The sequence below is a fragment of the Onychostruthus taczanowskii genome, unplaced genomic scaffold, assembly GCF_017590055.1.
Source record: "Onychostruthus taczanowskii isolate IOZ18803 unplaced genomic scaffold, ASM1759005v1 scaffold3, whole genome shotgun sequence".
Lineage (NCBI taxonomy): Eukaryota > Metazoa > Chordata > Aves > Passeriformes > Passeridae > Onychostruthus > Onychostruthus taczanowskii.
This window is the reverse complement of record NW_024500349.1, coordinates 12,139,068-12,164,911: the sequence shown is the minus strand read 5'-3', so window position 1 is coordinate 12,164,911 and position 25,844 is coordinate 12,139,068.

Here is a 25,844-nt window from a genome sequence, read left to right as displayed (position 1 = left end):
TCATGTAATATCTTGTCGTACCAACAGGCATGGAGGCAACTTGTCAGAGACAATGACACACACACAGGTGTATTGTTAGTGTAAAATACTTGTACTTAATTCCCTTTCTTTCCTTGATTTTTTTGAGGAGTCTTTTGTAGTCATCTTTTTCTATTCCTGTATGTCTGCAGTTGATAAATTATTTCTGTTCTCTTTAATCCATTTTTTATTATTCTTCCAGATTTTTTTTCTGGTGTTGGTGAAAATAAATCTTTTCAAGGGCTTGGCAGTACATTTGGAAAGATGTTTTGAACAGTATGGGTGCTGCTTCTAGGAGTTAATGAATCAGAAATTAATGAAAAAATGGTTTGAAACTTAAAAAAATAATGTATTAGTGAATTCTGCTAACCGAATTGCCTTGTATTGGTTTTGACATATTCCCCACCTGAGTTTCCATGCTGTCTCTTTGTTTCTATGCTAAGAGCATGAGCTGTGTCCTAATGCACCATGATTCTGCAGTCCCATTTTGTATGGAAACAAGGATTCTGCAGTCAGCTCTTGGGCTTGTACTCCTCTAAATTTTGAAGATCTTGACTGATCTTGACAGAGAGATAGATGTCTCAAAGATAAGCAAGTTCTTACAAGCTTTAATAAAACAAGTCACCAGATACAGAGAGATCTTCTAAAGAACTTGAAAGAAGGATCGGAACATTATATAAGTACATGTGGCCAGACTTCAGAGAATCCAAACAGAAGAGAGACTATACAAAGACAGAAGAGACCTTTATTCAAATCTTCTTAAAAACCAAAGTCATAGAAACATAGAATTGTTTAGGTTGCAAAAGACCTCTTAGATCATTAAGTGCAGCTGCTAAACCAGCACTGCAAAGTCCGTCACTAAACCATCTTGTGAAGTGCCACACCTACACATTTTTTAAATACCTTCAAGGATGGTGAATCCACCAATTCCCTGTTTCAATGCCAGACCGACCTTAGCCCTCCTTAGCCCTTCTTTTGTGGCTGATTTATCTGTAGAAATATTTTTATTGTATTTATGGCAGTAGGCAGATTTAAGTTCTAGATTGACTTTGGTCCTTCTAATTTTGTCTCTGCATAACCTCATGACATCATTGTGGTCCTCCTGAGTGACCTGACTCTTCTTCTTAAGGTCATAAACTCTCCTTTTCTCCCCCTGAATTCCAGTCAAGCTTTTTGTTCAGTCAGGCCTGTTTTCTTCCCTGCTGGCTTTTCTTTGTCCTCTAGGACTGTCTCCCGAGAGACTCTGTGAACTCTGACCCAAGATCCTTAGCAGGCCAAAGTCTGTCCTCAGTAGCAGTTCTGCTTACTTGCCCTCCTTACTTCTCCTATGCCCAAGCCATGCTCTGACCACCACGTCACCTACCAGTCCGTCTCTGTTCACAAACAGCAGGTCCAGCAGGTGCCTTCCCGAGGTGCCTGCTCACTCACCAGCTGTATCAGGAAGTTATCTTCCACACTCTCCAGGAGCTTCCTAGACTGTTTCCTCTCTGCTGCATTGTAATTCCAACAGAGACGTGGTAAGCTCCCATGAGATCAAGGGCCAGTGATTACAAATCTAATGTCAGCTGCTTGTAGAACATTTTGTCTGCATCTTCATCCTGGTTGGGTGCTCTGTGACAGGTTCCCACCAGCATATTCCCTGTTGGCCTTCTCTGTGACTCATATTCATAAACACTCAACTCTAGTGCCACTATCATTTAGTTCTGGGCAATAAAAACTGTCCTGAACATATACCATGTCCTGAACATATACCAGGGCTACCCCAGCACATCTCCCTTCTCTGTCCCTCCTGAAGAGTTCATAGCCAGCCCTTGCAGCACTCAGTTGGGTGAGTCATCCCACCATGTCTCTGTGATGGCAACTATGCCATAGCTTTCCTGCTGCACAACATCAACCAACTGAGAAACACAAATCATAGCAAATCAGACTTCATTAATTCTATGGCTCACCAACATAATTGTTTTCTTGCGCCAGCTCAACACTTTCTCATTTTGTTTCCTTAGATGAACTTACATCTGTAGCCAGTGTATTTTTATTACTGTTTATTCTCAAAGCAGATCCTCCTGCAGCTGGACTTTTTTCCCAGGCTCCTGCTGGTTTCACCTCTACTGCATTTCTAAATATTTATCTTGCTTGCAATGAATCAAACTCTATCTCGATTTTAATAGAGTGGGAAGTCAACTGAATCAGCACTGTGTCCATGAATAGGACCTATGGCTACATTTTTATGAGTAAATTAAGCATGCCCAGGAACAGTTGCTGGCACTGGGGCAAACTGATGCAGAACAGCCTGAATTTGTACTATTGAATTAACTTACCCTCCAAAACAGAGTGGCTGAATACAAACTGCCTATGGAGAAGGATTTCTACTCCATGCTGTTCCTGGGAATTGCTCGGCACTCTGTTAGATGGGGTGTTTGTACCTTTGCCAAAAACATGCCAGACATCATCCTAACAATTTCATAGGATAAATAATCAAGCTCCAGTGCCTGGGAATGTCCCCTGGCTCTGCCTAATTAACTGCATGACATGGAACTCCTTCATCCTTATCTACGGGCAGTTTTCACATGGCCATCTCTGCTTCCAGTGTGCCAATTCATCTGCTCATATGAGTTGGGCATTATCCATAAACTGAGTATATGAGCTAAGTCTCCCTAACCTGCTCAATTAAAAAAGAGGCAAGCTCAGGCCTTAAATTTAAATTAGTTCAAATTGTTTAGACCAAAACAGAGAATCTGCATGCCACATAATCATCTCATCTGAAGGCTATAAGGGACAGGATTTCTGGTTAAAAAGGCTAAGGAAGCAGGGCAAACCAGAAAAGACATGTAAATAAAACTGATCCCACATAGTCCTGAAGCTCCAAGTACTCTGTGGGAATCCTTTTTCTCTCATAAAAGTTTAATTTTCCTGGATGTATCAGTGTAGTGATTTAAATATAAGGCCAAGAGGCTCTGAATTGTTTTACAATGTAGTACACATCCTAGTTTTTATTTTGTCTAAATCAGCAGTCTTATCATCTGCTGGGAAACTCAGTTTGGTTTGTTGTTTTCTAACCTAAGCCAAGTTCCTTCCTTCCTTCCTTCCTTCCTTCCTTCCTTCCCTCCTTCCTTCCCACATTACAAAATATATAATAACTAAGCCGTACACACCTTTGAAAAGCCACAGTACAGAAAAGCACCCAACCACATGCTAATCTCAAGTGAAGAGGTTACTCATATGCTCCAAGTTATGCAAGTACTTAAGTGCTTTGTAGATCAAAGTCTGGATTTACTGATGTGTATCTGAAGATCAGAGGCTGATGCATTACTCCAGAACACCTTGGAAATAGGTCTTATGTTTTCTCCTTCTTCTGTCTGCATTCCTCTGAGACTTTGATAATGAAGAGAACTATTTATTTTCTTGCTCCTAATGTTCTCAACAGGAAAGCAGAAATCCTATTTTAGTAGTACATTATTTTGTCTCAAAACGGAGAAGAAGAGCGAATGATGGAAATTGTTTATGAATATAATATGCTTTGGATTAAGGTATCAAGCTACTTTATTGAGGCTTGCCTTGTCAAAGTTTTTAAGGAATCTAGGGATAAAAGCAGTAGGAATGGAGGCTCATGGCATTGCAGCACTTGTGCCTGGACCAAGGCTTCCATGCTTCCAGGCACCTTTTTTCAGGGCCTTCCTTCTCAGTAAGCAGAAGCCATGTACTCATGAAACTCATCAAGAAAAGTCCAGCCAAGGAAAGGTTTTTTCTTTCACGTTTAATTTCATTCTTCACATAATGAGTTAAATAAAACAAAGTCTCATCTATAAAACAAAGAATTATTTTGTAGTCCCTCAAGCTCGTATCTCTCTATGAGCAGCAGATCATAGGAAGATGTAGAACTGGCTGATCTGTGGGAAAGATGAAAGCTAAACAACCTGCTCCCTTAGAGCCTTGCCTCTTGGTTTCCCTCGGAACTGTGGGAAATCTCCAATGAATAAACCATGGGATCAAAATTTTCCATGAGACTTTGAGCCAGAGAAAATCTTTCTTGTAAATGTTCTGACTTTTCTCTGGGAAATCCACTGGGGAATTAATGGGGATGTATGCCTGGAACACTGACTGTAGAAGAATGTCCCTATTTCTTCTCCAGCTACTCTGGGGATGACATTCATTTCAGGCCAGAATGTCTCTCTACATGGATAACAGTAGTTCAACATCTTAAAAGAGCTTCATAACACTGATCTGCAAGTGATCTATTAATCTTCCTCTTCCTGCTCCTTTTCCTTCAGTGGCCACTCTCATTATACACATTAAGACTCATGGAAAAAAAATAATCAGTCCTTTTAAAAAGAATTATCCTGGTCCTTTGTTCTTGGCCGATGACGGCCCTCTCAGTCCTCTAGATCTTGTGTTTAGCTTGTGACTCCTCCTTATTAGAGTGACTGTCTTTTATCAGTCTGTCTTAATGTTTGCAGTCCTTGATGGGCTCTGTGTGCACACAGATGCTGTATTTGAGAACAGGATGGTTCTGCCTTCACTGGGATGCAGGCATGGCCAGATTGGAGACCCAGGGCTGCATCCTCTGAACAGCTTACCATGCTGTCTCTTGGTAAGACCTCAGTCAGTGCAGAGGTGGGCAAGCAGCACAGATGCTCTTCATCCCTGCAGGGGACCTTTCTTTCTTTCTGCTAAAATCCAGCTGGATTGCATGCTGAATTCATCCCTTAAAGCTTGCAGACTTTTTTTCCAATAAATGGGGGAAAAGTCCATTCCATGCTGATGTATGATGATAAAACTCAGTCCGTGAGCCAAAATCCTGAACAAGATGGAGGTCAAAAGAGCCTCAAGGAAAAAAGCTCAAGGAGAATCAACTAGCACTTTCCAGTCATCAAAACTGAACATACACAACCTTAGCTATTCACCACAGCTGAATCTATTCCCACATAAACAAATACCTGGGTGGTGAAAGCAAATAGCAGCATTACCCTAAGTGCCTCATAATCAGCCTTAATTATTAAGAACAACCATTATTACTGTTATTATTACTATTAGACCTGATACATATAACACTGGCTTCAGAAGGATTTGAATTAGGCCTTAAAGTGTCTCATAGTAATATGGCACCAGCCTGTAATTTCCATCTCTATTTCCTGATTCTTTCTTTAGTTGTGCAATGCCATAGTAAAAATATAACTATACTAGTGGAAGAAATTTAATTTCTCAATTTCGAACTTTTTTGCTCAATCACCAGAAGAATTTTATTGTGTCAGTTTAGTTTCTCATTTTTATAGTGTTTGCAGCAACCTATATGTAAGACCCTGACAGATACAAACAGTTTCTATAAGAGCAAAGACCTCTTCCTAACATCATTATGCTAATTTTTTGTGAGCATAGCACCTATGGGAATTTCATGTTGTCAGAGCTTTTTCTAAAAGATGTGTTATGCCACTGTATAATACAGACTGTTTCTGCTGCAACATTAAACCAAGGGAGAGAACAAAATTTAATCCCACTTGCAGAGCAGTTATTCAAAACTAAATAGAGCAGTCACTTTGAGTAGAGATAAGAACAAGCTAAAACTCTGGTTCAAACCAAATTCCTGGCCTTTTATTTCACTCCCTACCTTTCTTTTTCATCAGTACACAGGCCTGATCACAGTCAATCTGGTCAGATTGTCCTCTTCCCTACTCAGAATCTTGTGTTTTTGTTATGTCAGACTTTGCCAAGAGGCATTAAATGACTTTCAGTTATGGTCTGGGAAGATCTTAATTACATGTCCTAGGTCCAATTTTCTCTGTACACAACTGCCCACACTTGCAGTGTTCCTGAAGGTAACAAAAGCTACAGGCCCACTGCTCCTTCAAAAGGAATTCCAGGAGTTAAAACTCAGTCTCCTATTTACTATGCAAAATCCGTGATTACAATAAAAGTTGCTGGCTTCCCAGGAGGATGGTCCAGCTCTATCTTAATGGAGATTCTATGTCACAAAGTGTTTTACTGGGAATGTAAGTACTTTAATGAGAAAAGGATTGATTTTGCAACTGGCACAAAATTCCAATGAATGAAAATTATGTATCGATTTCTTGTTTTTAAAATTAAAGTTATCTTGCTATTCAAAATGGAAGGTCCTGCCCTTCTTGAAATTTATCCTCATAGGCCTTGGGTGAAGCTTGAAATTTTGCTCTTACACAGTGAATTCAAGAGGAGTAGACTATTAAGATGGATGGCTTTTTTATTGTATTTATTTAAGCGAGGTTAATGTTAGCTTTTTATGTAGACAAAGAAGTGGGGGCAAGAGAGTCTTGGGAATTAGATGGAAATAGATACACCAAAGGAAGTAGAAGCTTAGACTCTATCCTGCTGTCCCCAGTGTACAACAGGACTTGAAAGTTGTCTTTCGAGTTCAAGACTGAAAGTTCAGACTTTCACAGGCCTGCCTACAGCTGTGAATGCCTGGTTGGAAAAGAAAGACTCAAGGCATAAACCTGACATAAGTCCCACTCTGTCTGTGACCTGGCTGTGTATTTGAAAGCACAAAAAAAGGAGGAGGCAGAGCACTGAAATGAGTCTTGTGAAAGATGTCTCACATTGCTGCAAATGTAGACTTCATCCCTCCAAGGTAAATTTTCCAAGTTGCACTGGTTTTAGGGTTTTCATTAAGCTAATGTGTTCATACCTGTAGGGCTTGATGCTTCTAGGACAAGTTCCCCAGCTGTGATGATGTTTTCTCACCCAGAAGTATCTGTAAGGAGAAGGTGTCTCTCTTCACTCTTCATCATTATTGTCGATGTACAGCATTGCTCTTTTTTTAAGAAAGCATTTTGTTGTTGTTATTATTATTACATTTCTTATTGCTTCTTTATTAATTTACAAAATCCACTACCTAGCATCAAATTACTTTAATTTTTAAAAAGTATAAATTAAAAAATCCCCATAAATTAAGGCACCATTCCCAACAAGTGATAATAAAACCTAATAAAATCACCACTAACTTGTCACTAGCTGATGATTAAAAGGAGGGACAGAATGATAATCTGCCTAAAGCAATGCCACATCAAGAGTCATATGCACAACTTGCACTGAAGGACTCTGTTCCTTCCTGCAAATGATATCTCATTGAGTCTAGCCAATAGGAAACCAGCTATTGGAAGAGGAATCTGTATTTCTGGCTCAGGAATAATGTTTTCATGTTTGTCCTGCCTATCAGTGTTATGAAAATGCTTTCCTTTGTTCCCCCTGCTGGCACAATTACCTAAAGTAACTTTGCTCCTGTTACCTGGTATAATCTGCACGGTGAGCACCCTGTGATAAAAGTAACTAGACTGAAACCTTCCTGAGTAAAGAGTAAGGGCCAGGTTTACCCAGTGGTGTAGAGTAGCTCCACTGAGGCAGGGAACAAATAAAAGCCAACCACTGGACAGCAACACTCATGCAGCCTCGGGGTATACTGTGGTTGTTTCTATTCCAATGGTATTTACAGTCACTGTGCCAACAACACACAGAGGTCTCTTATTTTCACTTTTGGCTGTCTATGATGTTTGATCCAATGTTCCCTAAAGCAAATGGAAAGCTTTCTATTGGTTTCAGTGGGGTTTGGCTCTCACAGTGTTTGTGCATATCGGAATTGTTTAACCTACACTCTGCAAACCATCCACAGGCTGCTAGGATAATTTATCTGGGTCATGGCCTGCCCAAACCTCCCTCTTCCCCTGGGAAAATGTTCCCTTCCCTTCATGTGATTCCCATGATTTGGGAAGAGGGCAGCCAGGAGCAGGTAGGCTGGGTGGCTACAGGGGAAGATGTACCTGTCTGGCTTCCCACTTTTTCAGGATGTCTGTTCCTACCTGTGATATTCTATTCTGCAATGCGTGCAAAGTCAGACACGTAAGCAGGAGCATATTAAAACCATGCATGTAGCAGCAAGCACACAGTAGCCCTGTGAATAGCCTCTGCTCCATAAAATAAGTTATGTTCCCCTGTCTGGTGGACCCACATGATCACAGTCATAACATCACGTACCCAGACCATAGAGACAGTGTGCTGGGTTAGTCTGAGGTCAGAGGGAAGGAGGTGTGTGGCCTGCTCTAACCAACTTTTCATTCTTTCATAATGTAAAATTCTTCCTGGGTTGTAGCCCAAGCCTTTGAGGAGGCAAAACCACTTGCTGAATGTCATGAAGAAAGCAAGTTGCTGTGCTAAAATGCTGGCAGGAGCTCAAACCCAGCCAAAAGGTTTAGAGCAGTATGAAAACACAGCACACAAAAATCAAGTAAGCAGCACTTTTTGTCTGCTGCAAATAGCGTGCATTGGGGCAAGTTTTATCTATCATACAATAAAATGTTTTTTAAGAAAAGAAGAAGAAAAGTGAAAGAGCATTTTCTTAAAGGGAGACCACCTGGTGCGAGCATAGTCGTGGCTGTTAGCTTTGGCAGCAGTTAAGAGAGGTCAGTATTCAGCAGCCAGAGCTTGTTGGGAGTCTCTGCTCAGTCTAATCACTGACCAAGGACATGCAATAGGGAAATTAAGGGTTTGAATGGGTTTGTAAAGGTCTGACCTGTTTTGCTGTCTCTGGAGTGACTCTTTCTAACAAAGGTACACCATGTCTGCCTAACCCTGCAAAGTGCAGTTTACAGATACCTCCAACAAATTAGGGGTATTAGCCCAGTTAAATTAATTAAAGCAATGTTAACATGCACAGACTGCTTCTGAGGCTTGGCTAACTAGCTCAAAGCGAGCTCGCGGTTTTATGCAGCTCAGACATACTTTCACAGGGCTGCGTGGGACTTCATCACTGTCACACACTGAGCACTTCTTCTGTCTTCCAGTGCTAACACTTGCTGTCTTGTGCCAACACTAGCTAGTCCCTCTATGAAAACACTTGGTTGCACATTTTGCAGCTTCTGTAAGCCATGTTCTTGGCTTAGTCTCCAGAGGCTGCAATCCTCCCTGTCTCTCTCCTGACGTGTCAACCTCCTGTTGATTTTTACTTCTCCAGCTCCCTTCAATGCCTACTTCTTGCTTCTTTATGCCAGGGACTTGAAAAGATTCAGTTTCCTTCCACTTTATGCTGTTTTCTCCCTCGACTGGGGAACATGCAGGTTCCCAATACATTCTTCTGGAATCTCCCATCTCCTCTTTGTGCTGTTTTGGTTACATTTGCCCCAGTTATAGTTCTCATGCCCTTTCCTACCCCATATCAGAGTTTCAGTTTGACCCCAGTTCCTCTTCTTATTTTCTTGCTTGCTGGCATAGTTTTGTTCATGTTTTAGGTCAAATGATAACTAAATCAAGCCTTGAAGGCTTGCACTTATTACAAAAGTGAGCATTTATTTGGCCCTAATTTGCTGAGAAATTTAGCTTTTTCAAATGAGTTTTCTCTTTTGAGCAGAGGTGTGATTCTAACCAGAGAGACATCAGCCAGTCCCAGGGGTTAGTCAGGGTGGGCAGCAGTCACACAGATGAATGAGAGCATTCTTGGATGTGCAACTATAGGTTTTGTACACCCAGAAAATACAAATTCCTTTCTGCAGCTCATCTCATTTTGCTATTGGCAGCAAAAAGAGCCTTGGTTCTCTCCCCTTCTTCTCCTGCTCCTGTGGAGTGTCTTGAAGGCACATCTCAAAGTTTTAGTGGTGCTTTAATGGAAATGAGATAACCAGCCCGTGTAATGGGCAGTTTCCTGGCAGATTCTCTTTTCTTAAATGTACTATCTGAGTTTAATGAGTTGAAACTCACAACTATAATTAGCAAAATGCTTAAGATACTACTCTCTGAACTTAATTGAATTTAATTTACAGTCTGAACAAATACATTTACATGTTAGAGCAAATGTTTGCCTTTATTTTAAAGTATTCATCTCTTCTTATCTTCCAGACCTTAGTGAGGCAAAAGTTCACTCATTAAGCATTGTGGTACTAGGACATCTGACTTTAGTTGGCTTGAATACTGAATTTGTGAAACTTGATCCCTGAGCATATCATAAAAGAACTTAAGCTCTTCTAATGGAAAAACGTTATCAGCTTTTAAATATATGTGCTTAAGCCTTAAAGGAATGCTGTGTAGTATCTATCAGCACAGCAACCTTTAAATTCACCACAAAAAAAAAAAAAAAAAAAGGACTTAACAGTAATTAAGCTGCGGACAGTGTTTGAAAAAGATAGTGTGTTTTTGCTGGATTTAAAAATTTATTTAATTTTTATTTATTTACAATTAATTTCTAAGCATTTTGCTATGGAAAATGCTGTTGCTCTAAATTCTGTCCGTTTTACTCTGTCACTATGGGAGTCTACTGAGAGAATTTTTAAAGTGATATCTATATAAGAGACAGGACAGTTTATTTTCCTATGGAATTTCCTAATATTGCAGTTAGCCAAGAATATAATGTTTTACAGATCCAAGCATCTTGAGCATAAATTCTTTGCCAACCAGAGGTCATGAAATCAAGGGCAGAAATCAGTATGAGGAGCCCAGGCACCTGACTGTCTGCAGTGTTAATCCTCAGAGCCCATTAAGGTAAATAAAGGTCCCTTCTGTTCTGGACTTGGAGAGTGAATTCAGCAGCAGTTGGGGACTTTTGCTGAAGCAACCAGAAGCCAACTATTCATCAGCATATGAAGTGTTGGAAAGCTATAGATGGCAATAACCTGCAGTAGCAGGTGCAGGGGCTGGAGTTAGACTAAATAGAAGGAGATGGAAGAGGTGAGAAAAACATCAGCTTGTGAGCAGCAAAACAGCTCACAGTGCAGGCCAGCAAAGAAGCTGGCACTGAATGAGCTCTCTGCTGTCCTCCCCACGCTCCTGTATTGATATTTTTAGAAAGAGACTGCTTTTTGGGAAAAAAATTAAAGAAATCTGAGCGCAGAAGTAAGATATCTATGTGTCCACAGGTGTGCAAAGGCAACTAGAAGACAAGTTTACCTCTCAGGGATTCCAATCTCATCCTGCTTTGGCAAACAGCAGGAAATTGTGACCTAAGCTGAACAGTGAAGGCTATATTCTGACTCTGACTATCTCCTTACAGTAAACAGGCTACTAGACATCAAGGATCACTGGGCCTTATTTCTTACTGTTTCTTGGTCTTAGAAGCTAGAAAAGAGTCTCTGTCCTCTTCCTGAGTGTCATGGGTAAAAATATCAATGTGCAGGTCCGTGATTTCAAATTTGATAGTGGTCAGAATTGCCAGATGGGATTCATTAAACCGTCAAACGAGACACTCTGCCTAGTGTTCGCCTCTGGTAGTCTTAGGAGAGGTAAAAGTAAGTTATTGTGGTTTAAAGGAATATCTCTGAGAGTTTCCATGCTGCAACATGACTTGAGACATGCCGGGTGCCATTGGACTGGCTGGGCTGGGGTCAGCTAGCACAGCACCCACAGTGGCAGCAGCACAGGGATGACCCTGAGTGGATGATGATCAGTAAAACACTAGAGCTGATTTAAAATTTCATCCAGATATGTCAGCAGGACCTGCAGCAACCTTAAAGTGTTGCTTGGAAAAAGCCTCCACCAGTAGTTTAAAACTGCAACATCCAGGCCCAAAGGAAAGCTGATTTTGCCTGTGCTGGGTGAAGGTGCTGTGGTTCCTTTTGGTGTGTGTGAAGTTTGTTTGTTTGTATCACTACCTGGCTCGTCTGGCTCGTTATTAACTTGCCTCTTTTGATCATTACACCTGTATGAAAAGCGAGTGGGGAGAAGCCCACAAACTCTGGCTCCGTGGTTCTCACAGCTCCCATTGTAAACGCTGTTGAGTTTTATTGCATTAACCATTAGCCTCAGCACATACAAAAGAGCTCATTTTAATTTGACAGCTCTTTCCAAATAGGTGTGCATGGGAAAAGGCCTGCACTGTGTGGGGCGGGCTGTGACCTTGCCGCTTTGGGAAAGCGTGTCCTGGGGCCTTTGTGCAGCTGGCCCGGCTGGGTGGCAGCCCCCATCCCCTCCTGCGGCCACGGATGGTGAGGCACAGCGGAACTTGCTCCGGGCTTTGTGCAGCCTCCGTAGGACTGTAACATGGCTCCTGCCCGCTCTCATGGCTCCTGCCTGCTCTGTCTCCTCTTGGTTCAAACCCAGGAGCCTTTTTGCAAGTTTTTCAGGCTTCCCAGCCCAGCAGAAGCGGAGGGGAAGCCCCCTGGCCCAGTGTGTCTGGTCACAAATGTGCACAGCAGCCCGGGATGCCCAGGGAGTGATCTGAGTGCAAGGAGGAAGGATATAAGGATAGAAACCTCATACCTTCTTTTCTCTCACACCCACACACCTACTCCTGCATAAGGACGAAGCTCTGATCCCATGCCTGTGGCTACCCTGCTTCCTCTTGAATCACACCACCCACAAAGTAAGCAGGCTTTAAAACTTGGCATTAAGAAAAACAGAAGTAGATTTTCCTGCTGTTAAATTAATCTGCCAAGGCAAACCCATCCCTTATAACATGAAACTTTAACAAGCTCTTGCATTGAGATGCCCTAATTTGAACAAGGAAAAGTTTGCAGGGAACTCAGAGCTGAATTTTCACTCAGAGATAAGGCTGTATACCTCTCTGCCTGTAAGCCCACGGGTATTTAAAAAAACCCACAAAACAAAACAGAATGTCTTTACATATTTAAATAAATTAAAATGAACCTGCTCTAGATGAAACATTCAATTCAATTCCTTAACTGAGTTTCTAAAGGGTGAGCTCCACTACAAAAGAAACTTATTAAAGAATAATGAAGACTGTCAAAAACCATATGCTTAAAAGCTAGTAAATAACAAAGTAAGGCTTTTAGTCATCTTGACTGGACAAGCTGAGGTCAAAAAGAAACAACAACACATCCAGCACCATGGCAATGAGCTTTTCATGCTTCTCATCTTCAGCAATTTCTTTTTCAGAAAGATGTCTTCCTTTCCTTCAGTCAGACATTCTCTTCTTTTAATCACTGTCTTTAGTCTGACCCTCTGAAATAGAAATTATCCTTTATGGAATATTTTATTTGAAGTGGTGTACTTCTTTTTCTATTTTTTCAGCTGAAGTTATGTTTTCCTCCCTTGGAAGCACAAGCAACTGAATGAAAGAATAACATATTCTAAGCCATTGTTGAAATGCTTTTTCAAACAACTTTGTGTTGGATGGATCCTGGGGCTGTCATTTACTTGACATTCATTTATACTGAATCAGTTAATAAGTCAGATGTTGTGTCATGTTAAGCATTTTTTCCTTGTTTATTTTCCCTGCATTAATAGCCATATTGCAATTGTACACAATGCCCTGAGCAAAATTTAATTCACTGGCACTGATTTACAACTGTAGAACATGTTCTGATGGGGATAGCTGTTGAAAAAAAATCATTTTAAAAGCATATGCAAGCATAAAGAACAATCAGTTGACATCTAGTTTTTGCTGTGTGGGAACGAAGTAGTTGTTAATTATTTTATTTTTGTTGTTGTTGTTTCCTCTTTTATTCCTTATAAGTAGGCAAATGTTCAGTGGTGATCAGGTGCTGGTTTATCTTAAATATTGTTTGACAGCCTCAGGGTTAACAGAAATCTCGCTGCAAAATGTTTGTAAACTCACCATGACAAGAGCAGAGACTTGGAGTACTGTGCTCAGTCATGTAAGAATGAGTCTGGAATTGAACTTAGAAGCCAGTAATATCTGAACAATCAACACTGCCTATGTTACACTTTTTTAAGTAAAGGAAATCAGTCTCCAATGTGACCTTGATGTGTAAACAAGAGGTAATTAATAAAGGCATTGGTGCAATTTCATGGAGCATGAACTTCCTCTTCCAAAATCTTAGCACTGAAAATCAAAGTATATTGTAGTATTTATGATGTCCAAACCTTTTTTAAAAACAAAAAAAAAAAAAAAAAAAAAAAAAAAAAAAAAAAAAAAAAAAAAAAACCACAAAACCAAAAAACAACAACAACAACTATAAAATCTAGAAGTCTGGAGTTGCAGAGCCAGAATTTGATGGCTAGAGGACACTGGAGGAAGTATAAGGGAACAGAGGAAATGCTAATCCTGACCCTGGGAATAACATAATGTGGTTCTGCAGCTTGTACCTTCAGTTTCAATTCTTCTTTTTTTCCAATTCTTTTACTACAACCAACCAAGCAACAAAACCATTTTATCTTTACCTTAGTATCCTATGTCTAAACTAGGAAACAGAATATATGATTTGCAATGAGAAGATATTATAAAACTACAAAGTTTTGTTCCAGTCTCATTCTGACACTGCTCAAGATTTTTGGATAAGCCTCATGCATAATTTAAAATAAGAATATTCAACACAGGCCATCTGTAATTTCTGTGTCAGTAGTAAGCCACATAATTGTTTTGAAAATATACATCATTCATTATATATGAATAATTATATAACATAAAAATGACATTGCACAACTCATTTCAACCCAATTTTGCCCCTAATGAGTACGTGAGGTACCTATTTGCAAGACATAAAGTATATTTTAAAATAACCAAGTGAATTTATTAAATGCTGTATAAAGTGATATATTGTTGCATACTTACAGTGTCAGAAGTGTTTTAACTTTGCTTTCCAGTTGTCTTAACCTAAATGCTTGCAAAGCATCCTGCTTTGGAAAAAAGAAAAGGAAAAGGAAAAGGAAAAGGAAAATGGCTCTTGGACAAAACTTAATTTTCACTCATTCATTTCACTCATGCCATCAATGTCAAATTAGGATTCCTAAGTTTTATTGTACATAATTATCTCTGCAATTTTTAAGTCCTAGAACTAATTGCTAAGCATCACATGCAACACTGACAGGCAAGTGCAGTGATCTGTAGCATCTACTTAGTTCATGTTATTTGAAATTCAAACTATACTTGTGAAGCAGGACACCCATTTGAAGGTCTCATAAATACTTTAATCTCCTTTTTTTTGATAGTCTAGTGGTAGCTACCTTGCCTGCTGTAATATTATTTGTCTCAAGGTTTTGCACTGAAAAGCTACTGGAAATTTATTTACATTTTGTTTGGTTTTGACCAAGATAACTTCTATTTCTAATAGGATTTGTACACTTACCATTGGACATGATCAAGATTTGGAAGTTCCCCTTTAATGTGTTTTTGTGATCCTGATTGTTTTTCTTTTCAAATCTGAAAAATAGCAAATGTTTCGCATACAGAATTTCAAAACCATTGTACTAAGTGAAAAAATAGAATTTTACTTTCTTTTCGTATTCTTGATTGTATTTACTTGGTTTATGGTGTTACAGTGTAGTATATCATCATGTCTTAGCATAGTATTTTAAAAAATTAGTACAAGTTGTACTTACATTCATTATAATTCACCATCTTTTCCACATTAGAATCTCTTGTTTATCCTATAGTGAAATGGCTGACAAAAAAACCAGTTTCATTTCTAGAACAAGTCAAATAGTATACAAGTTTGGTAGTATTTACAAGATTGGTAATATTTCCAATATCCTTCGCTACATATTTTAATATTTATAAAAGTACTGTTACTCTAATTTATACCCTGAATAACTTATGTGCTACATTAATGAATTGTTGTAATGAAACTGGAAGTGCCAAATGGTTTCATTACAACCCACATGGGTGACACTGTGTTCCTGAAAAGGGGATGCATTTCAATTAGAACTTATTAATGGATATTTACAGGTATTTTTAAAATTATGTGAAATGAAATCACAGAATCACAAAATTGGTTTTTGATTTGAAAAATTGATGTCAAATAGGATTTCTCCCTGATTTTGCAATGATAATGGAGAGCAGCAGAGTGACAACATCTGCCACCCCCTCAGTACCTGCAGGTGCATCCCATCAAGGCCCATGGATTTAGTGGTGTGTGGTTTTCCTATCCAACCTCCAACCCAGCCCTCTGTGAGCAGGGGCAAGTCCTGCTTTTTTAGTCTTCTCTTACCTCTTTTGCTCTGTTTTTGTCTGATGTACCATAATTATACACTGCTGTTGCTAAATTTTATTACAGCATCAATATTTTATTTACAGCATTATTTTACTTATTATTATTATTTCTTGTTACAATTTTATGCAAAATTGTAAACAATTTTTTTAAAAAGACAAGGAAAATTTATAGAATTCCTACTAAGCTGATAGGGAAGTTTGTATGTCAATAAAATGGCAGTAGCTGTCAATTTTGTGCTTTGTCATTCACTTAGCTTACATGTCTGCATAAGAGGCTAGATGATCTTGGCCTTTTTGATATATATCACAGCTTATGATCAGCACTAAAAAGAAGCAATAAAAGGGAAATCACAGTTGGTCAAGCTCTGGATCAGCTGTGTCTAGGCACTCAGATTTAGCTTAGCAATAAGGTCCAGCCATCCATTGAGGAAGAACCTTCCTAGAATCTCAGTCCAAACTGGAAAGAAACGTTAGGTGACTTTGAAACTCTTAAGTGTTTTAGGGCTTAGATTTTCTGGCCAAGTGCAGGAGGTCAGTGTGACAGCGGGCTGTGAACAGGGGTATTCCCATGGCATTTATGAATGCAGGTAGAGGAGAAAGCATTTTCATGCAAGACTCCCACCTGAGTTTTGCAAACACAGAAACAAAAATCCAATTCGATTCAAAATATGAGCCTGATGTGTCTGCACAGATAATACAAACCACAGTACCAGAAAAACACATACAAAAAAATAAAAAACATCACTTTCTATGGAATGTCTCAATATTCATTTGTTATTTCTTTCTTCTTTTACTGCACTGCTGTAGACAATTTCTCTTGTTCTGTCTCACTTTGTTCTTGGTTAGTGGCACTTGCCTGAAATTAGTTTCTAATTGGGATAAATGAACTGCATGTATTCATGGGGCCTGGGCAGTTGTTTTTGGCTTCCAGCAAAAAGCAGTGAACAAGCAAATTCTGGTGGCTGCTGACAGCTGTTTCACATAGGCTCGTGTTATCAGGGCAAACACATGTAAACGATATGAATAAATAACATGCAAATGTTTATAAATTGAGTGAATTTAACTTTATCAGATTATCCTCAAGCTAGTTTTAGACAGAATTTAGTGGCACTAAATCCTTTAGCAAGTACCACAGGGTAATGCTTCTTATCAACACAGTGAGAGTGTGGTTCCTTTTTTTAAACTTTCCACTTGATACTCATGGTGCAAGAATTTCTCGCTGAAGACAAAGCAAGGTCAGCAAGCAGTTTGTAACATGCCTCCTGGGTGTGTACTCACAGGAGCAGTTCACCATCCCATCCTGCCAAAAACCCACCAAACCAATACATACAGAAGTATGTTCTTATTTTCTAGCCAAAATCATTGCTGGGTCTGGCTTTCAAATGTTGGCACCTACAAAATGCTGTACAAAGAAGCATTTAATGTGAACTGTAAATCATAGTGGATGTTAAACAGTTGCTCAGTTTACCTGGATATCAAGAATGGTTTGGGAAATTGGAGAGAGAATCCTCCATTCATCTTTCCTTTTTTTCTTTTTAAGTTAGAAATTCACTGCAAAGGAAAGATTCATTCGGGGTAAGTTGTCTCAGTCTCCTGAGTTCCAAACAGAAATCACTGCAAGAAGCAACCAAACATATTAGGAAACCTCCACTGAAGTATAGTGAACACTTACCCTTCTATACATATACAATTCTGTCAATTTACTGTAAAATTGCTTACCATCACTGCAATGAATTTGCAGATTATACAAAATTCTTTTTAGGCCTGACATTTACAGTGACACCTTCAACTGAGTTCTGCATTGGTAATATACAGTGTTGTTGAGTAGTGAGGTCTCGTTTAACCAGTTTACTTCACAATTTCCACTTTCTGCTTCTGCTGGGATCTGTTCTTGTCCCTGTTTTATTTATGAAAAATTGCTGCTTGCCCTTTAATATGTTAAATTGTCATTTTATTGCTTCTGCTAAATATGTTTTTATCCATAATCCTATAGTGGCTAAATTTATCTGTACATTTAATGCCATTGATTCAATTACACTCTGAATGAATACTGCATATTGAATGTTACTCTTCTTTTTTGCTGAATATACATGGGAACTAACTAATAGGATTTTGATGTAAATCAAGAACTAAGATATTAGAAATGTGTAAATATCTTTACCTCCAAAAGTCCTTGGTGATTTCACTAAAGATGTAGTGCTTGTAGCAGAATTGACTTACAGTGAGATTCAAAGGTGAATCCAAAACATACCTGCATTTAAATTCAAATCAATAAAACTTCTTTGAGTCCTTAGTATAAAAATATTGCATGGTCACTTGATTATTTTCCTAATAAATGTTTTGGATTCTGATAATTGGTTGTTATTATAGTAGCTGCTTCCACTGCATATTAAAAATGTTTCATCTTTAACTAACATTTGGTATCATATTATTGGAACTTCATCCTCTGATTCACTATAAGATAGCCTCTTCCTTTTACATAAAACTACCTCTTAATTTTTTACTTGACCAACAGAATAGACTGTTCTTTCTGGATTTGAAATCAATTCAGCACAATACATGTTCACATAATTTCTTGTCTATGACCTGGAGCCTGGTTTGTTCCCTGCCTCCTATGAAATTTGAAGGACTGCAGATGCCTTACTCCTTTCTTGCCCAATTTTCTCTCTTTCCACTTTAACAAAATTCTGATTACACCGGCTTTCAGAATGAGATGCTCTTTTGAGAATGTTCCTTCTAAGAGGGCTTTTTTATTGCCAGAAGTACAGTTTGATGCTTAAATGGCCTTGGGAGTTAATCACTTCTTCCCCACTAGGCCTTAGATTTGGAACAAAGTAATTCTGAGAAAAATATCTGGCAGCTGAAATTATTTTATTTCTTTTTCTGGCATATTGTCAAGGTACATTTACCTGTGTTAAAAGCACCAAATGAAACCCTTATAAAAATAAAATCTGTCAGAGTAAAGTTTCTTGCTGTTCCACTTCTTAAGCATTATGTACAGTTTTATGTTCATTTATCTGTTCAGAGATTAAAGAAAACGTTTGTAGTGTTCAGTCCTGAAAGAAAGATTATAAATAAATTATTCCTCTCAGAATAATCTGTATTTGACAATTTTTACTCAAGACATTTTGGTGGATATCAAGAAAATCAGATTCTGAGAGAAGACAAGCACATCCTCCAAAATGCTATTAGATAAAAACTCAGATTATTGTTTTCATTAAAGGAACTTATTTGTGGGCCACTCTGAGGCACAGATATTATTCCTCATGGTACCACAGTGCATAGATGGGGAGGAGATAAGTCTTTCATTCCTGCAGAGGGAGTTTGGTGCCGAAATCCTGTTGGCACAGCCCTTGTGCCTGAAGCCCTGAGTCTGTAACACAAGCAACAATGGTTTCTGTCCAGTGCTTCTACAGACACTGAGAATAACAATTCTCACAAAAGTCTGGAAAAATAAACACTCCTGAAAAGTATATGTGAGGTGATAGCCGTTTTGTAGTCAAAATGCCATCACAGAGACACCAGAACTTTGGGTTACACTAAGTCACAAATGTCAATGTACTTCCACATGCCCCAAAGTAGAGATTTCACTCCAGCTAAAAAGCACCATGTGACAGAGGAAGCAGATGTTTAATGGCTGCACCATTGACAATGTGTTTAACTGTTATTAATATTTATAATTCAGTAATGATAACCGTGGCTCCAAAGTGCACTAAATGCACTCTCGTTATTGCTTTAAGTTAAACCTTTGTCTCAGTTAATTGGCTATGTGTCCCACTCCTATGCAACCCATATGGCAAGGCCAGGAAATAATAATATTGTTATCCTGGAAAAAATCAGTGACTGCTCTTGAGTGACTGTTTGGTCTCCAGACAATTACTGAACTGATTTAGCCATGGTCATGTTAAACACCCATCCTTCAGCCTCAAGGAAAGAAACAATTAAACTGCATTTAGTGAGATTCCTAGAAACAACAAGCCTTGATCAAAAGCTGCTACCTGTGGCCTCAGAGGCTTACTGGTTATAACTGCAGGGACATAAAGCTGGCATGGCAAGTTTGGACAGGTATTTCAGCAGAAAATGTGAATATAAAGCCATCGAAGTGAGAAAAGGTGGCATGGGTGTGGCCAAATAAAATGAAGGAAACGTTATTTTGTTCTGGGAATAGGTGGAAAGAAAAGCTGGGGAATTTCTTATCAGGAGAGTGGCAGTTTATAGCTAGAGACCTCCAGGAAACATCCTGTGGTCTTTCAAAATGAAGATGGACCAAAGAACGCATCCAAGCAGTTTTCCTTCTCTTTGTCCTTGAAACAGAAAGCAAGGCTGCTGGCATTTGGCTAAGGGGTCATGCCAAAAGGGTTAACAGCCATGCAACTTTGATCTTATACAATACTTTTAACTAATAGCCTAAAAATAATCAACAGATCGTGACAGCAGTACTGTACTTCATACTTGTATATAAGAGTTTTTTAAAATGTTTGTATATTTAGTTAGTCTCCAAACCTTCCTTTCATATAATTAGAGAAAATGTTTTTACTCTCACACAAGATTGGATCTGACCAAAGCAAAAGAGAACCCAAACACTGGATGAGGGATTGAAATAGCAGACTGCAGTTTTGCTTATATCTGTATCACATACACAACATTCAGTTATATTTAGCATAGACAGACCCTTTCACTCACCTTCCGGGGTTCTCAAGAGAGGAGACTGAACTTTCTGAAGTTATCCACTGCAGTTTCCTTTTCCAGCCAAAACATCCTCCTGGCCACTGGGTCACAGCACGAAGTACATTGACATTCAGTATCTAAACCATGAAGAATTGTTAGATAACTAACCATCGCTTGTTTTTCTTTGAATTTTCTCCTTCAAAACACTGGTAGCATTAATAATCAGTCAGTTATTAAATCTCCCTGTGCCAGAGTGTATTCATAAATATGTGACAGCTTCATATCTAAAGACAGAAGAAATGATCAGTAATTCAGACAATATTCATATTTTAATTAAAAATAAACAAAACATTAAAAACAAAACATATGAAATCAAGAAGAAACGAAGAAATGTTAAAACAGGTTGTTAGTTGAAAATGTTTCATGAAGCTCCTTAAATCTGGAACTGTTTTCTTCTGCCTCATCAAATCTCAATTCAAAACACATTCCCTGTCCCTGCTCATTTCCTCTATTCCATTTTGGTATATACCAAGAAGTCACGTCCTGTTATTGGTCGAAAAGTGCCATGTGCTAGGGTCATACAGCCTTACTTTAACAATATATTTAGATTATTGGTGGAAAATAGTAGTAGAATCACACATTCATAAATGCAGATAAGTGCACTCCTACCATTATGTTCAACATTACCCATGGACATCCTGATTTTTGTATGCTATGCTAATAAAACGGAGAGCATAATTGCTCATATTTCTGACAGGTATTACTCATAGTTTCAAGATCTTCTGGAAGCTGCCAGATATTCAGGGAAATGTTTAAGTCCTAAACATTACATTAATTCTGTATTTCTAATATGAAATTTCAGATGATCCAATGTTTGTTATACCCTATTTGCTATTCATCATTTGCTATTCATTATAGTTGTATTTATAAGTCTCAGTTACCTAATCAGGAAGTGCAGACAATAGTATGTGATTTGGTTGACCAGTCAAACACTTCAAATACTGAATAGATGAAACTACTTGAGAACAAAAAAATAGGCTGAAATCTGTTCATATAAAACTGTTCAGTGAATACTTACAAATAACAAATGTGTTTGTAGAAATCAGGATTGTTTCCAGAATGATTCATGAGCTGCAAAATGGCCAAATTAGCAACAAACACTATTTGCAATGGATAATTCAATCAGTCATAGATTGGTTTAGCAGAATCATTGACAAGAAAATTCAGCAGAATCTGTGATTCTCTTCTCCAGAAACATTGAGTAGCATTTTCTTTCTCTGCTTCACCATGAAAGCTGACTGGAAAACATACAGTCTTTGAACTCTTGTCTTCCCTTTCTTAAGTCTCCAGGTATTTTTTAGTCATGTTCATTGGCAATAAATTGAGCATTTGTTTAACCTGAAACCCCATGCCTGTGTAAGTACCAAAATAAAATAATCAACCACTTTTGAAGTTTAGCTTTAGAAACCTGGCTTGACTACTTTTGGACAGCCCCAGAAAGACGGGGGTTGACACATGAGTGTCAGGACCAGATCCTCTCCACTTTCCATGTTTGCAGTTACCTGTGAGAGCCACAAGGAGAGCAGAAGCTGAGTCTGCTCCTGTCTGTCCAGGCAGTCAGAGCAGTGCTATAACCATGGCCTGATGGGGTGACTGATGGCTGAGCTGAACTGCTCAAACTCATATACACATTTGGCAACCCTGTTTGAATAATATTCTAGCACAGGGAGCAAGATTGACACCTCCTACCTTTTCCCATGTCAGGGACTACTCTACTTAATCATCTAGGTTCCCATAATGAAAAGAGCAAATATTATCTCTGTTAAGTCACATGGAACACCAGAGATGACTGACAGTGGTAGGTGACCAGATGATGAGCCTTTGGGAGACACATGAAGGGGAATCAACAGGATGATGTTAGAAATGCCCAGTATCCTGTGTGGCCTCCAGAGGCCTCTCCAGAAGCTGTGGGTTTGTCCTAGGTCCTCTACTATAACTGCACTTGTGTCCAGCATATTCTAAGTTGCATTAAATCAAACTAGATGTCATTATATGGGCAGATGAATTGGTGTTTTATGTGACAAAGGAAGCATTTTACCAATGTTATTGAATAACTACTCTTAAATGTCTCCTCTTGACTGTGTTTTGGTGTGATGCTCAATGGCATGGTCTACATTTCCTTTATTATTTATTTAAAATCCATAACATGTCTATAAAATGCTAGAGATTGTACTTAGCTGTTAAATATTACAACAAATAACCCATAATAATATGAAAGTTTCAGAGTATGGCATGGTGAAATTTCTTCCTTTGCTTTAATGACATTTGCAGTTACCTCTCTATGTTTGTGCACCGCCAGGTTCACAAAGCCCAGAACAGAGGTTGGAAGGGAAGTCAGAAGAAAATGCATTTGCAGCCTGTACAAAATCTGTGAATGAAATGCGTGGTCTCACCCTGGCTCCCAGCTTGCTCCATGCTCTTTGGAGTGTATGAAAAACAGTGGGATGTTACTGTCTTCCACCTGACCACAGCTTGTGGGGCATGCAAGTTATGGGAAATACTCAGCTTATTCCTCACTCCTCCTCTCTCACTTATTTTTCTATATGTATTTAGTGTTTCTTGTTTTCCTTACCAACTCCTTTTGACAAACTACAATGCAATCAGCAGTAAAGCAGCCATGCAAAGCAGGAAAAAGTGTCACAATGAGCTGATTGATCAAATATTTCTCAATTTATTCATATACTGCGTAGAGTATTTACTTCAATTTCCTCATAACCTGCTCCATCATCACTTTAATATATCGCATCAAGCTGCAAAAGCTGTATTAATTGTCCTGCTTCTTAAACTATGGGAATGGTTTCTTTGCTACTCACATTTTGGATACACATGATTATAAGAAAAATCTGCTGTAGGTTTCAAAATGCTCTCTTTAATGTGTATAACCATGTTTGTTAAGTAACAAACCCATGAAAATAGAAGGCAACAGAATGAAGTACATCAGGACAATACTGAAAAATTGTTCATTTTAACTTACAGCACTTGTCACAAGGAAATCTCAGCTTGAAATTCACATTTACATTTGTTTAATTACTTTAATATTAGGATGCATTAATCTTCAATCCTAGAAGTGGGAATAAATTTAAGGTAAGTTAGCTTACCTACCTCACTGCTTGTTTTGTTGTTTTGGGTTTTGTTTAATGTATCTGAAGCCCATATCTGGCTATGGAACTATCTTTTCTTCTCTCTCTCTTTTTTTTTTTTTTTTTTTTCTCCTAACAAGAACATGTTGCTGTTTTACAAGCCTTAAAGGAATTTTTTTTTTAGATTAATTAAAAAAGGCTTACCAGGCTTGTACTAGAAAAAAAACAGATGGGATGACTCTACTTACAGAGTCATTCATTTACATCAGAGCTCGAAATGAGTGTGGCTGCTCAAGTGCGTCAAGCTGCACAAGGAAAGCACAGTTTGGACAGCAGCAGAGTCTATTGCAGCTAATGAAATGTTAATGCTGGGAGCCCAGGAGTAACCTCAGGTTACCAGATCTGGCAAGATGCTTTTACCCACCTCGAGCTGAAAAGTGTCACAAAGGAAAGCCTACATGTTCACTGGAGAAACTCTTTAAAATAGAAGCATCATAACGTCTCTGAGTCACAGAGCTTTGCAGAATGCAAAGAGGTCACAGCGTGGTCATCCCCTTGAGGAAATCTGAGTAATATAAAAATTTTCTGCCCTCTGACTTAACAGCATGGGTGGCTGAGCTATTTTACCACTCAGGAAGTCTTGAACAGCAAAAATGCTGATCAGAGGACAAAAGTTGCAGTACTGTTTTCCTTCCCCATTCAGTTTCTTTCATGTTTATTTTGATATTGGGGGTTTTAAGTTGCATGAAATTATATGGCTGATTATTTCTCCCATAGTGTTCTGGAAAGAAAATCCTATATGACTTGAAAAGAAGAAAAGGCTTTTTGCCTTTTTTTTTTTTCCTAAAAAAGAAAAACAAAAGGGTGTATATGAAGGAAACAGAAGGTAAATTAAATTTTAGAGAGAGAAAAGAAAATAAAAAATGGTACAGCTCAGCCATATGTAGGAAGACATGAGTGCTCACACGTATGCATTCTATGTCAGTATAAAAATAATACCTAAATATATGCAAACAGATCAACTCACACAGACATTCCTATAGTCATACAGAAGTATTAGCACAGGCATACATTTCTGCATTCCTTCTAGTCATATGACATTATATATGGCATACATTAAACCATCCCTAAGTTTCTTTTCAAGGCTGAGGACCTCCAACCTATCAAGCTGCTGTTTATGTAGAAAACATTGATCTATCTAGAAATCTTTTAGTCTAGAATAATTGGTTTTCAATAATTTTCACAGTTTATTTCTGCCAGAATATGATGTTTCTGAGAATAATACAGAGTCAGTCTTACTGGGTAGTTGGAGGTGGTGTATCTCCTAAAAGCACACATATTTGCCTTCCATTAGAATGCTTTTTCATCTCATTTCAAACTTATCAATAAACTTTTTGAAGCATAAAATTTTTCATAAGGATGTTAAGGAATGAAGTAAAAAACTTAGAAATGATAAAATTATTAAGAACTCTTCAACAAAACACAACTGCTAACACCTATTTATCTTCTGGCTCCTGTTCACACATTCATACATGGTAAAGTAGAAAACCCTGCTGAACTGGTTTCTTGGTAGGTTTGCTCCCATGTACCCTACAGGTGATATCTTGCCATTAAGATAAGATTTTTGGGATAAGGGCTATCTCTTGACTCCATATTTGTATGACAGTCAGCAGAGTGACTACTGCAAAACACAACAAATGTGAAAATTCCTACTCACAAGGCCATAGTTAGATGAATGCAGTACCAGCTGTTCTGACTTAGGCCCTGATTTGGAGCTTTCTGACTCCATCTTGCTGAGTATCTTCTGTCCATCAGTATCCACAGGTAAAAATCCAAGGGAAGAGCAAGAATATGTAGTCCTTTGCATATTATTCAGACTACTATTTTCAGCTCAAGGATTCCTTATCTTGGTGAGATTTTCCTATTTAGTCATCTCCAGAGGGCAATTCTTGCAAATATTTGTCCAGGCTGCCCATTGATGCCATGTAAATTTTATGCACAATGTCCTCCAGCAAGCTCTCCCACATGTCCATCATTCATCATATGGAGAACCATCCTCTTTAGTTAGTTCTGAACCTGCCCCTTATGTGTGAACATGATGGCCTCAGTTCTCATTTTTGGCAAAGAAAATGTACTGAAAATCTTCATGTCACCCATAACTA